The sequence below is a fragment of the Sylvia atricapilla genome, chromosome 6 (assembly GCF_009819655.1).
Source record: "Sylvia atricapilla isolate bSylAtr1 chromosome 6, bSylAtr1.pri, whole genome shotgun sequence".
Classification (NCBI taxonomy): domain Eukaryota; kingdom Metazoa; phylum Chordata; class Aves; order Passeriformes; family Sylviidae; genus Sylvia; species Sylvia atricapilla.
This window is the reverse complement of record NC_089145.1, coordinates 39,496,219-39,506,225: the sequence shown is the minus strand read 5'-3', so window position 1 is coordinate 39,506,225 and position 10,007 is coordinate 39,496,219. Positions and strand designations below refer to the sequence as shown.

The 10,007-nt window shown below is 51.1% G+C and overlaps 1 long non-coding RNA gene across 1 annotated transcript; it reads left to right on the top strand.

Moving 5' to 3' along the window:
• Positions 1–7,969: 7,969 nt before the first annotated feature.
• Positions 7,970–9,407, top strand: LOC136362787 (uncharacterized). Its single transcript, XR_010743844.1, has 2 exons — positions 7,970–8,037; positions 8,243–9,407. It is a non-coding gene; the product is annotated as an uncharacterized lncRNA (long non-coding RNA).
• The last annotated feature ends 600 nt before the right edge of the window (positions 9,408–10,007 follow it).

The following is a 10,007-nucleotide window of genomic DNA, read 5'->3' as shown; positions in this document are numbered from 1 at the left end:
TTGGGGAGGACAAACAAGCACTTGCTGAACAGGAATTTTGCCTTTGGTGTCCTGCCTGCCCCACCCTCTGCAGGCAGACCACAGGAAAAATGGTGTTTTAAATACTGAAGGGTGAGATAAGAGAAGGGGAACAGCCTATCACAGCCCTTTGTACTTCCACAGGGATCCTTTGTAAAAATTAGTGTGATTTCTATCACCCTTGCTGCAGAGCATCATGTGCCGGAGACTTTGTCCAAACATCAAGCTCACACTGTGTGCCCACAGCCAGCCTGTACTCATTTTCTCCCCTGAAACAGCTTTCTTCACGGATGTGGCTCTAGGGGACAGTCACCATCCCTCTCTCACCCTGCCTGTACTGCACACTCTGACCAATCTCTGCCAGAGGTTGGCCTGCAAAGAGTTCCCTGCCATGATGTCAAAACCTGCACCATTCCCATCATCAGCTGGGACACAGCACACCCTGCAAGAGTCCGGTTTTCTGCACCCAAGGAGCTCTAAATTCACCTTCTCCTCCCTGCTGCTCACAGTCTTTGAAGGAACATGCAGGAGATCTCAGCTTTGCCAGGAAGGTACATCCAAAATGTGAACTTAACTCACAGCTGCTCTTCAAACCCTGCCCAAGAACACACTCATGAGCTCTGGTTTCTGGTTACTCATTCTCAGTCACTGTCAGGGCTTTCTGCCCCAGCCTGTCCCCAGGACAAAAGTTTCTGCCTCTCTGTGGTCTTGGCAGAAGTAGTGATGTGCCTCCTCCGTGCTCATTGCAGAGTTTAACCTGCTGCAGCAATGCACTCTGCAGGAGCAGGTGCCATCAGCCAGGACATCAGATCACAAATGTGGTTACAAAGGGTTCTGCTACGGGGAGGCGACAAAGATCTTTTGGAAGGATAAGGTGGATAAGCAAGGGAAGTCACTTCTGAAACCTTGTGAAGGCTGAAATCCCAGATCAGCCATTGCAGCCTGGCTCATCCCAGTTTTGGGTTCAGAAATTCAGAGTTCCATTTCTGCTACAAAATTGTAGTGTTTGATTTCTGCAACTCACTGCAACATCTCCTGCTTCCACACACCAGGATGACAAGGGAATACCGGCATTGCCTGGTGTAATTGTGCTCTGGGGCCAGCAACAGGAGCATTCTTGTTCCTTCACATCAGCCCTGCAAAACCCTTTTTCACCTCCCTGGAACGTAAGTTTTCTATCACTCCTCACGATCTCCAATGCTGAGTTGCACAGGACCCCATCTTTAGGGAAGCATCACAGTGATAAAACTCCCTTTCAAATGAATTTTAATGGAAGTGTTTATAATTGATATTGGAAGTTGTGTAAAGGATCACAAGTCCTGGCCCTTGGTGTCTCCCGGTCCTCCATGCACAAACACAAATGAGCCGCCAACACACTCCTCAAAGCTGCATCCTGCAGCTCAGTGATCCCATTGAGGTCTGCATGTTTGGGAAGAAACCATAGGGGTGCCAGCAGCAGCCATGACCACGTTGTCTTGAAAGCTGAGGAATGCTTTGGAAACTGGTTGTGTACAAAAACAATCATAAAACCCCCCAAATATTTCGTGCCGTCCTCATGCTCAGCTTCACATCTCCTCCAAGCACCCATCTATTAAAATTGATGATAAAGATAAGTTCCTACTACCACAACCTTACCTCAAGAAGTGCACTCACAGATGTGCTTTGGGAGTTAAGTGGAATTGCTGGAAATCTCCTGGAATTGAAGGAACTTCACTTGAACACGAGAAAAAGGGTAGGGGAGAAAAACGCAATCAGTAGATTAGACACTGTGATCTGATCTACTCAGGGCACAAAGGACATTAAAACAGAACTAAAACTCAAATTTGATGAAGCCATGAGAGAGCAAATTTGGGTGTAATTAACCTACAAGATTCATGGGCACAAATTATCACAGAGGCCAAGAGCTTGTCCCTGAAAGTGTGGAAATACATACAATTATACACACACCTGAGCAGATATAAATATATGTATATAACTGTCTTCTCTCAGGGCTGAAAAGGACTTGACAGCACTATTCAGTCTTTTCCCCCAGCTCCAAGACAAGATCAAATAGATGTCGGTATTTTCTGACAGATGTTTGTCTGGACCTGTTTTTAAACAGAGAATCTCCCACCTCCCCAGGCAATTTATTCCAACACTTCCTTTCCTTCTGCAGCTTCATACACACTCACACAGGTATCTTTATCTCAGAAAGTGAGCACAGCAGCCTCTGATGACTTGCACATCAAAAGGCTTTGTGAAGTCATTTCTTGTGGCAAGACCTTTCTTGTGAATGACTCAGGAGCCCAAAAGATCCCATCGTGACCTGAGGTGACAGGCTGGGCTTGGGGGACCAGCAGATGGGGCAAGGGGGGCAAATGGGAAAGGAGGGGGGAAATTCAGTCTTATCCTTATTAACCTGTCAGATTTGTCTGCTGATAAAAGACACCAGCTTTGTACACTCCATTTTTAGACTCACAAGTTAAGTTCCTCTCTTTTTTGATAAAATAAATACCCTTTTGGCTGCTTCAGCAGCCGCCTCAGAAGAGATGCTGTCCTGTCAAACTTCAGTAAGGCAAAGGAAGGGATGAGGAATGAGGCTGTGCAGCTGGAATATGTGAATAGCAGGATGGAGAGCAGCACTTTTCCAGCCAGACTGGATATCTATTACCTCCACTTTTGGACTGACAATGCACCAAATGTTTCACTGCCTGGGGCCTTACAAAGCTGACCAGCTTTTATAGCCGAAAGCACTAATGTAGAAAGGCAATTGGGAATTAATTATTTAATGTGGTTGTCATTGGTAGAAAGCTTCCACCCCTCCTGCATCTCAGCTACCATTATACATATGTTGCTTTTCTTCAGACTACAGCGATTAGACAGCAGAGGAAAATGACGGCTGAGTCTTGTACCCGCTTGCAATGAACTCCATTTAAATCAGCAGATTTGAATTCAATAACCAAGGGCACGGTTTAGCCCCATGCTAGGAAAACATTGTTTATGACAAAAACCATAAACAGATTGCAGCACCTCCATTTCTGAAAATGAGCTTTCTCATACATCTGCTCCTATATTCCATCTTTGAAAGGCAGAATATTCCTGCTTGAAAATAAAAATCCATGCAAGTAGCCCTTTTTGTAGGAAATCAGATCGGGCTCCCTTTAATTTGGCTGTTTGGATGCCACACTGGAGCAGACAGAAAGGTGTATCCCGAATGCACTGCATGTTGGTTCAGCTCCAGCTTCTCCCGGATTCTCAAGATAAGCATCTATTTCATTTAGAGCCTTTTTAGTTATGACCTGTGAAGAAGCAAATGTCCTTTTGAAGATCTCCCTGCAACAGCTGCATGCCAGAGACTCCCAGCCAAGTTACTTCAAGAGCTTACGGATCATGCCCAGTGTATTTAAAAAAACATAAAGTGCAAAATAAGATTCTGCAGCGGGGCTGAAAAGGGGCATGAACTTACCTGTCAGTTGTGATACGTGGGAAACTGGTAACTTCTTCCCTGCAGTCACCACCTCCAGAATCATTCCAGATGAAGCTCCAACAGGATCCTGCTGAAATTCAAAGTAGCGAATTTTGCCAGGAATTAATTTATTGCTATTTGTTATATTTTTCTAAATACAAAATATATTTGGTTTGCTGCTCTTTTTTTTTTTTTTTTTTTTTTTTTTCCTTCAGATGAAAGATATACAGCTGTACAGATGTGCTTTTCTAAGATCCAGTGGCATGAAACCTGAAATGCCCCAGCAAGATTCAGGAGCGAGTTTTAATCACCATGGAAGCACGACACTTTTGAAGGTCTATGAAATTATACACCCAGGTCTGAGAAGAGTAAACTTATCCGCCTGGGCAGATCTGCTGATAAACACAGACAACTCATTTTCTCCTGGAAAGCTGCATTACAACTTGTTTGAAAAAAATAATCAGTTGTTAGAGAGACAGGTTTGTGCTGGGAAAAGAAAGGAGGAAAAAAAAAAAAAAAAAAAAAAAGAGCCAGGAGAGTCTTTCTGTAAGGGAAAAAGAAAGGCAGTGGGAAAGTATTCCCTGCAATTTCAGGAGATGGAAGAGAGGCCGGGCTGAGCATCTCTCAGGGCCAGACAGAGCGAGGCTGGCGACGACAGAGGCATATGGAGACCCACCCAGGGCGCAGACAGACCGGAGGACCCCCAGACCTCGGCTTACGCAAGGTGACCTTTCCCCTCTCTAAAATTTCAAAGCTGGCGTTGCCGGCGCTGAGTAGACTGTGTGCCATATGTAACATGACCTCAGCTCCGCTCTGCCAAGCCACTGATGGCATCACTAATGAGAGGTGAAAGGTCCCCTCCTCGCAGCCAGCTTGGAAACCCACGGGGACGGTGGGTGCGGGATGGGGCCCCCCCGCACTGGGGGCCGAAGGCAGGACCCCACTGCCCCATATTCCCACATGTGGGTGCCCACTGGCCCACCGCGGGGACACACACCCATCCAAAAGGGTGATGGTGCCTTCTCCCTTGGCCCAGCTGAAACTGGAACAGTCCCTCAGCAATGGAAATATTTGTTCAAGTACCCGAATGCAAAGCACACGGGCAAACAGAGCCTGGGATGTAAATCCTATCTCCAATCCAGCTGCCACCCTCGCAGCCCCCGGGCGGCAGCTTCCTCCCAGTGCGGATCATGCCTTGGCCAGGTGGGGAGAAGGTTTTGTGCTGGGGGATGGCACAGAGGGAGGAGAACCCTCAAAGTGCCTGCCTCGATCCGGGGAGGACCTAAAATTGAATTTATATTTTTTTTCCCGAGCATTTTGCGCGAAAATCATTACAATAAAGTATAGCAGGGGAAAAAAATCAAAATAAAATAAATAAATTAAAAAAAAACAACCACCACAACCAAACAACCATCATCCTTGTTGCTTTTTCGTTGTCGTTCCCTTTTAAAATAAGAGGATTTGGTGTGGTTTTGGTTTTCTTTTGGTTTGGTTTGGTTTTGGTTTTTTTGCAGTTTTCCCGGTGTCCAGCGCCCCCGTCCTAGCCATCACCTAAGGCAGGGACAGACGGGACCCACCCGCGCGGCAGCCCTGAACTCCCTGCCCCTGACATACGTGGGGACGGGCCGTGGGAGTGCGGGTGGGTGTCACAGATGCGGGTGGGGGGCGCAGGCGTGGGTGGGGTGCGGAACCCGGGTGGGTCGGTGCACAAAGGGCTGCGGGAGCGTTCGCAGGGCTCGGTGTGAGCACACACCGGGGGTCCGCCCACAGGTGAGCGGTGTGTGCCCACGGGAGTGCTGGCAGGGTGCCTGTGCCACTTGAGGAGTGGATATTCGGGTCAGGGAAAGTGTCTCACACACGGGTGGGGGATGCCCACGGGTGGATTTTGGGGTGTGGGCACACGGAGGGGCACAGGTGGGGGGGTGTGCACGTCTGTGGGAGCGCACACGCGGCGTGTGTGGGGTGACACACGGGTGGGTGTCACGGCGCTGGTGCGGGCGGGGGCTGCGGTGCCCCGCACCCCCAATTCAGCCCCGGTGCCCCGGGGGGATCGGCCCGGCTGGAGCCGCCTCCCCGAGCGCCCGGCGCGGGGAAGGAGCCCGTGGTTTGTTTCGGTTCCGCGGGTGACTCATTCCTGGCAGATGTGGCACCGCTGAGGTGCAGCGGGGACCCACCCACGCTCTCAGTACAAACACCCCACCCGCGACAATGCTGCTGCCTCCCCACGCAGGGCCGGACCCCGCGGGGAAGGGGCTGCATTTACCCCTTGCTGTTCTTCTGCCGGGGATTCATTTTTACATCGCATCCGGCGCTGAGAGATTCGATTATTCGTTTCGGTTATTATTCTGCCCCTCGCTCTCAGCACACCCTCCTCTCACAGGGGAGAAGACGAAGCTGCCCACGCGTGTCGGGTCGCTCTGGGATATATCCCACTGCCAGCTGAAGAGTGGCTACAGAGGGGCAGCTGGGGCGTGTTTTTCTCCCACGGAGGAGTCGCATCCCTGGGGAATATCCTGCCGGCTGCGGGGAAGCAGCTCTCGAGCCCGCGGCAGCCCCGCGCCTGGTTTGGCCGCGGCCAAATTTCCGCTGCAGTATCTTATTTTTTTAAAAAAATTAAGAATTAAGAAAGAGGCAGAAGTTGCCGCTAACATTGCCTCGTGTTACGGAGAATGCTGTTACGCTGGGAAAAAGGCAGGAAAACAATGTCGCGGAAAAGCAGCGTTAATAGCGCGCGTCCCTGGGCGCCCGCGGGGGGATCCCAGCGCCCCTTTCCCCCTGGGCGTGGGGATCCCACCCCCGTGGTGGGGCTGCAGACCCCCCCCGGCCGCCCTGAGCGGCTTTGGGGCGGTGGGAGCAGCTGAAGGAGGGCTGGGGGTCTCCCCTTTTGAATAGGGGGCTGGAAGTGACGGGGGAAGCTGCCGCAGCCCGTGTCCCCGAGGGCCGTGTCCGGGACACGAACACGCGGGGGAGAGGAGGCAGCACAGCCCGTGCCGGCTGGAAGGAGAGCCGGCAGGCTTCCGTGCAGAAAAGGAGTTAAACCCCGCCGTTGTCCTTTGATTTAGGAAATGGCTCATCCAATTCAGTTCCAGATTATTCAGGGGCAGGCTGCCTCGCTCGCTCCTTCTCTCTCCACACCAGCCCAAACATCTTGAAGTAATCAGCAGCTGAGAACGGAGACGTCCCCCTGGCATCTCAGGTTAAAGAAGGAGGTCCAGGAAAATGTGGTAGAGCCATTACAAGAAACCTGAGATGCATTCATCAGAGACTCCAATTGCCATCGCATTAGGATTGATTAGAGACCAGCAGTACCGTAATGACCCGGAAAGCGGGGCATACGGGGATTATTAATATCAGACTTCTCAAAGGGAAGAAAAAAAAAAAAAAAAAAAAAAAAAAAGAGAGAGAGAGAGAGAGAAAAGAACGGAGGAAAAGAGGGAAGAAGCAGGAGGGAAAATTTAAAAAACCAAAAGCACATCGCGGGGCTGCTGTTCGGATGCAGACTTACCTGAGAGCACAGGCACCGGCGAGCCGCACGGACGAGAGTTTATCTAACTTCTGGGGGGCTGGAAAAATAGCAAACAAACATGGAAAAAAATCACCTCTGGACCCACTGAAATCGCCTGCTCCCACGCACGGCTCGCATAGAGACTCCCAGCGCAGCGGCCACGGGGCTGGGCGGGCCGCGGCTCGGGGGTCCCAGCCGGGGGTTCCCCCACCCGGGCCAAAAGATGCCGGTCCCCGGCCTGGCGACAGCAAGGACAAGTTAAAGAGCCACCAAAGAGGAGCACGGAGACTTCGGTGGCTGGTCTCCTTCTCAGTTCCCTGCGCCAAAACAAATCAGCCCCTCCTGGTCTCGGTTTAAATGTAGCTCACTGGATAATTAACTCCATCTTTCCAGCCCTGCTTTAACTGTTTATTTAGTGTCACCCCGTATTACCATCACTAGCACTTTCCTCTGAACAGGAGGAGATGGAGGGTTTCACCTCCCAAAAGGAAATTCTTCGTAGCTTAAAAGATTCAGCATCCAGGAGGTACATTTGCGAAGAAGAAAGGGGGGGACGGGATCTGGGGGTCCCATGGCAAAAGCAAGAGGAAATACGGGTGGAGATGGGAGGACAGGGACAGAAAGACGTATCGGCTCTCGGAGGGAAAAAATATCCCAAAAAGCAAAAAAAAAAAAAAAAAAAAAAAACCCAACAACGCGTGATCACCTCTAATCCTTTGAAAAATGTCCCGGTAAGTGCGCGAAGAAAGAGCCCTTTGTGCCCTGGGGATCGGCCACATCGGGAAGGCCTTATCCTCATCCTTCTCCTGCCCCAGCATCCCGGCCCGGCCCTCCTCCGGCAGCCCCGGCCCGGCCTGACCCCGCTGGGTGCGGGGGGACCCCCTGGCCGGGCACCCCCGGGGCGCGGGGCCCTGGCAGGGACGCGGCCCCCGCCCCGCGGACACCGGCTTTGTTTTTACAGGTGTCGGGAGGCCAATTTACTAACAAGTAATTAAAGGTCGCACCGGTTTGCAGGCGAGCCGGGCCAGAGGCTCCTGCAAAGGGAGAAGAGCGGTGCATATGGAGAGGGGTTTGTTCTTCCTCATTAGAAAATAGAATAATAAAGGATGGGGGGAGAGAGGGGGAGAAAGAAAATACAAATCCTTTATTGTTGGGGAATAAGCCGGGAAGCTGGCTGTCTCCCTGCGCCTCGCATTCGGCAGGGAAGGCGGCGCGGATCCGGTATCACGTTGCAGATCCTCACTCGAGATAACGAAATGCGATCTATTTTTCAGAACAGCAAGTGGATGGGAAAGGAGCCTCTACAACACAAACCTCATTGACTTAATGGGTCGGTTTTGGGTTTCGCCTTCGAAATGTTCGGCGAGCGGCAGCGTTGTGTTTCTGCCCCGCCGGCTCCCAGCCTCCAGCTCCGGTTCTCATCCCGGCGAGAAGCGGCTCCCAAAAACCCACTGCTGGTTTTATTTTGTAGCGCTATTTGTTTCCTCCAGACCATCACACATAAAGAAAAAAAATTTACTTTTGATTGGGGAAAAGCTTTATTTCTAAGCTCGGGAGGAAATGGGGGATGTATTTGGTTTACTATTTTTCTGCTTTGTTTTGATTTTTCTGGCGAAATCGAGGAAAAAAACCGGCAGCGTGTTGTGTGGGCTCCATCTTCATGCCCGCTCTGCGTTGTATAAATACATCGAATAAATAAGGGAATAAATGAATTTCCCGCACAAACAGAGCCGGGAGGTGCCCGGGCAATGGGGCCGAGCAGCGGAGGCTCCCCTCGTTCGGCCGCCACCTCTCCGCGGGCGCGGAGGGGCCAGGCCCCGGCGGCGGGGGCAGCTCCGGCCGGGCGGGGAGCGGGGTGATGCTGCCGGGGTGATGCTGCTCCCGCTCCGCCGCCAAAGGAAGGACCGAGAGGGGCCCGCGGCTGCTCCGCGCCGTTGTGTTTTTCGGTGGCTTTTTGCTTATTTGCGTCTGCCTTGTTTATGTTTTTAATTTTTTTTGAGCGGCTAGAAACTCTCTTTTTTGCTTGTTGTTGTTGTTGCTTTTGTGATTTTTTTTTTCCCAAGGGCTAAATGGGATGGGATGTTCTGGAAATAGATTTGCCTCTTTCCGCGGTTCAAAATGAAAGGTTCCAAATTTTTAGGAAAACTAAGCCCGAAGCCTTAACGAAGATTGATGTTCAGCGGTCCTTGCCTGCAGCAACTCCAAGGTAGATCCCGGCGTGTCTGTCCCCTCTTTATGTGAATTTTGATGAGACGGAAGAATAAAGTCCCCCTCAAGGATCACGAGGAAGCCTCCGCTCAGCCCTCGCCCGCGTCTGTCAGCTCTTCCGCCGGCCGCATCGGGATAATTTGCTTATTCCCAGCAAGAGCGGTGTTTGTTTTGGTCGGCCTTTTACAGGAGGATAAAAAAGAAAAGGAGAACAACAACAAAAAAAGAGAACTGTGAGGGCAAGAGAAGCCCGCTCTCGTTACAATGCCCAGGGGCTTCCCCAGACCCGTGTTCCGTTTCTCTCCTATTCATCCAGAAGTTACAAACCCTCAGGTCCGCGCTATTCCCGAGCTGACCCCCTCACTAGAAAGAAGAAAATAAATTTAAAAAATGAATTACAATAGAAATGAGGGATGGGGTAACCCACCCCCAGGCTGTGCTGGGCGCTGCTCCTCCAGGACGCTGCCGCGGGCGAGCCCATACCTTATAATTCTGCGCACTTGCTCCAGACTTTAGGGTATTAGTTGATGTTAGAGCCGGGTTTAAGGCTTCGTTCCGGTCCCCACACAGCTGCCTTGTCAATAAGGATCTGTTCCAAGTAGACATTCCTTCTGGGAGGACATTGCAGCTCTTTAAGACTTCATCTGCAACATCATAAGTACTAAAATAAAATGGCAAGGGAAAATTACCAGACACACGGTCATGGGATATGGAAGCGCCCTGACTCCAGCGGACATAGTACAGTCGCTGTACAGACTGGGTGGCAGGGGCTTAATTTAAACAGCCCCGAGACGCGAAGTACGTGGGAAAAACAACAATCCGGATTTAGGA